The sequence below is a fragment of the Aquarana catesbeiana genome, linkage group LG04 (assembly GCF_042186555.1).
Source record: "Aquarana catesbeiana isolate 2022-GZ linkage group LG04, ASM4218655v1, whole genome shotgun sequence".
Lineage (NCBI taxonomy): Eukaryota > Metazoa > Chordata > Amphibia > Anura > Ranidae > Aquarana > Aquarana catesbeiana.
In genome coordinates, this window is record NC_133327.1 from 338,629,411 (window position 1) to 338,633,839 (window position 4,429).

A 4,429-nucleotide genomic window follows, 5' to 3' on the forward strand; every position below is an offset into this window, starting at 1 on the left:
GTATTAATATCTAATACATTCTGTATTACATACAGAATGTATTAGATAGATTCAACAATCCTCCTCCTCTTCTTCCTGTGTGTTTGGCAGGCCCACAGGAATGCTATCTGGATAAAGGGGGCCTTGAGAGGTAAGGAAGTCCTCCTCTTCCTCTCTCCTTCCTTCTGATGTATTAATATCTAATACAGAATATTGACAGTAATATGACAGACTAGTCCTCAAATGAACTCACGTTGTACAAATGTAAAGTCATAAAACCTTTAGCAAATCACTTATGGCTGATGTCTGCTGTCTCCTGGGTAGGGATGAGCCAAACACCCCTGGTTCAGTTAGCAGCAGAACATGCAAACACGCAAAAAATTTGTTTGAACAACGTTAAAGTCTATGGGACACGAACGTTACAAATTCCTAATTTACAATTTAGTTACAAAGTCCTAATTTTAAAGGCTTATATGCAAGTTATTGCCATAAAAAGTGTTTGGGGACCCGTGTCCTGCCCCAGGGGACATGTATCAATGCAAAAAAAAAAAAGTTTCAAATGTTGCAGAGTACGATTGCTGGGTGCAGTGGAGTTAATTCAAATTAGACTTCGTGGAGTAACAGGAACTGGCTTCTTTATTGGAACATAACCACACTAGCAAAAATGTCACCTCACATAGTAAGAAGAACACAGACAGGAAAAAGAAACCAACGAGTACAGCATTATGTACAGGAAATACAACACATCATAAAAAAATGTATAGTATAGCATATCACTGAGCATTAGCGACATCTAGTGTCCTGATTGTGAACTGCAGTCAACAGGCTAAGCTGAAAGTTATTGTATCTCCAACACCCCTTCTCAACAGCTAAGGCTTAGTCTGTTAAACTCATCTTCTTTGTAAGACTTGAATGTCTTTCAGCGGTCAGGGGTTTTGTGAGGATATCTGCGGTCATATCCTCGGTTGGGCAATAAAGTAACTCAAGAAGACCTTGCTCTTGAAGATCCTTAAGAAAGTAGAACTTCACATCAATGTGCTTGGTTCTTGAATTAATTCCTTCCATGTGTGCAAGTACAAGGCATCCTTGATTGTCCTCATAGATTTCTGTTGGTCCCAGCTGTGGTTGCCCTAAGTCTGTTAATAGCTGTCTCAGCCATATAACTTCTTGGCTTGCCTGCGCGGCAGCAACGTATTCTGCTTCAGTAGATGACAGTGTAACAGAGTTGCTTTTTACTAGTGCAACTGATGGAAACTCCTGACAGAAAAAATAAGTAGCCACTGGTAGATTTTCTGTCACTGGTGTCTCCTGCCCAGTCAGCATCCACATATCCTGTTAAGGTGCTTTCATCACTTGCCGGTAACTTTAACTTGCAGTGCGAAGTCCCTTTAAGATAGCAAATGATTCGCTTTACAGCATTCTAGTCCCTTTTACTTGGTATCAAAACCTTTCTGCATAGGATTCCAACAGTTGCTGCAATGTCCAGCCTTGTAGCAGTAGTAAGGTACAGCAATTTCCCTATTGCTTTCCTGTATTGAGTATTAGTAGGTAATGGGTTATCTTGACAATTCATCTCCTTTAGGTAATTGGTTTCCATGGGAGACTTTACTGGTTTGGCGTCTTCCATTCCAAATGTTTCAATTATTTCTTGTATTTTGTGCCTTTGGTTCAGAAGAAAGCTGCCATCTTCCTCTCTCTCGATCTGGATGCCGTGGTAATTCTTTATGTTGTTTATGTTGAAAAATTGGGCCTTGGGTTGTGGTGCCACAACACTGTAACCCCTCACAGATACTCTTGTTGGGTGCAGGAATGGACCCTGCGTTGAAATAATATATCAAAAATTATAATTACATGCCCCTGTTAAATGGGGGCAGAAAAATTGGGCCTTGGGTGGTGGTGCCCTAAACCAAAAATATTGTTGGAAGCTAGCATCATCAAGATTGAAGAGGAATAGGATAGTCAGCATAGGCAGTCTTCAAGGGATCCCACATCCATAGAAAATTCAATCAGTTACATCAGCATCAGGTGCTTGATAGCTGCTGATCCAAGACTGATTCATATTTATGAATGTGAGTCTATCAACAGAGTCTGTGGACTGGCACACTCTACGATCCATTACAAACCCTCCATCAGCACTAAATGTGCATTCAGAAAGAACGCTGGATGCAGGACAGGCCAGTAGCTCAATTGCATATTGAGCAAGTTCTGGCCAGTGGTCCATCCTCAAGACCCAGTAACCCAGTGGATGCTTTGTTGGAAAGGTCTCCAAGTCTGTTCTTACCCCTAGATATTCCTGCACCATGTAATGCAGACACTGGTGATGGTTGCTTGAACCGATCAGACTTTGGCATGGGGACTGAAAAATTGTTTAAAGGCATCGGTCAGCCGGCCACCTTCTCCACCGCTCTTACTCTGACTGAACGAAGCCTGAGCAACACATTGTCCATCACCAGGAAATTGGAACCTCCCAGGGTCTGGAAATGCATTGCATAAACCTTTCTTCAAGGCCTCCTGAAGATGTTTCATCCTCTGCTCCCTCTGCGAAGGCAGGATGAGTTCTGCAACCTTACCCTTGTAATGTGGATCAAGAAGGGTTGCCAGCCAGTATTGATCCCTCTCCTTGATACCACGAATACTAGGGTCCTTTCACAGGCTTTGCAGAATCACGGAGGCCATGCAGCGTAAGTTTGCAGAGGCATTCGATTCTGAGTCCTCTGGGTCACTAAGGATCGCATGATCCGTAACAACCTCCTCCCAGCCACGTACAACTCCTTGGGTTTCTTGGGACTGAAAACCATCCTTTGAAGACTGCTGCTGAGTGTTATCCTCCACGTCCATGCTGACACAATCCTCCTCCTCCTCCTCTACTTCCTGTGTGTTTGGCTGGCCCGCAGGAATGCTATCTGGATAAAGGGGGCCTTGAGAGGTAAGGAAGTTCTCCTTTTCCTCCCGTTCTTCTGCCTCAAGTGCCCTGTCCATTATTCCATGAAGCTTGTGGTCCAACAGGAAGACTAGAGGGACAGTGTCACTGATGCATGCATCAGTGACACTGTCCCTCTAGTCTTCCTGTTGGACCACAAGAGGGACAGTGTCACTGATGCATGCATTGTGGCTGCTCACCATCCTTGTGGCTTCCTCAAATGGTGACAGGACAGTGCATGCATCCTTGATCAGTAGCCAATGGCATGGCAAAAAGAATCCAAGCTCCCCTGACCCTGTCCTGGTGCCATACTCGCACAGGTACTCATTGATGGCCCTCTGCTGCATGTGCAGCCACTGCAGCATTGCCAACATTGAGTTCCACCTGGTGGGCATGTCACAAATGAGGCGGTTGGTGGGCAGGTTGCATTCCCTTTGAATGTCAGCCAGCCGAGCACTGGCATTGTATGACTGGTGGAAATGACCACAGACTTTTCTGGCCTGCCTTAGGAGATCCTGTAAGCCTGGGTACCTGCTCAAGAACTGCTGCACCACCAAATTCAAGACATGTGCCAAACATGGAACATGGGTCAAGTGTCCCTGTCGGAGGGCGGAGAGAAGGCTGGTACCATTGTCGCATACAACCATTCCTGGCTGAAGCTGGCGTGACCTCAACCACCTCTGAGCCTGCCCCTGCAGAGCTAACAGAATCTGTGCCCCCATGTGGCTCCTGTCTCCTAAACAGGTCAACTCAAGCACTGCATGGCATCTTTTTGCCTGACTGCTTGCGTAGCCCCATGAGTGCTTACGGAGCACTGCTGGTTCAATAGAAAAATCTGCAGAAGAGGCCATAGAGGAAAAAGAATAGGAGGGGGTTGAGGAGAGAGCTGTGAGAGAATCACCACTAGCATTTTGGAGGCGTGGTGGCAGAACAACACTGAACCCTGTCCTGCATCCTTCCCAGCTGCCAGCAGAGTTACCCAGTGCGCCGTGAAGGAAAGGTAATGTCCCTGTCCATGCCTGCTGGACCATTAGTCAGCGGTAATATGCACCTTACTGCTGACCGTCTTGTCCAGCGAGGCCAAAACATTGCCTTCCACATGCCGGTAGAGAGCCGGAATGACTTTCCATGAAAATAAATAGCATTTTGGATCCTGCTATTGATGTACAGCACATTCCACAAATTCACAAAAAGGGGCAGAGTCTACCAGCTGAAAAGGCAGAAGTTGCAGTGCTAGCAATTTGGCCAAGCTAGCATTCAGACGCTAAGCATGTGGATGGCTGGGACCGAATTTCTTTTTACGGTTCAGCAACTGGGGTAGGGAAATTTGCCTGCTAAAATCAGATGGTGGTGTACTGCTATCAGATTGTCTGCAAGTACTTGGGACACCTATTGCTATACCTTCATTCCTCTCAGTGCAGGTTTTGAGAGGACTGGAGGTATAGTGGGGTTGGAGATACCAGAGGAGGAGCAAGGAGAAGTCTGCCTTTTTCTTTGATGTGGGTCTTTCAAGTGCTGTTGCCAATGGAC

At 45.9% G+C, this 4,429-nt stretch overlaps 1 pseudogene; it reads right to left on the reverse strand.

Moving 5' to 3' along the window:
• Nucleotides 1-1,004: 1,004 nt before the first annotated feature.
• LOC141141249 (uncharacterized) lies at nt 1,005-1,606 on the reverse strand (annotated as a pseudogene).
• Between the last annotated feature and the right edge of the window lie 2,823 nt (nt 1,607-4,429).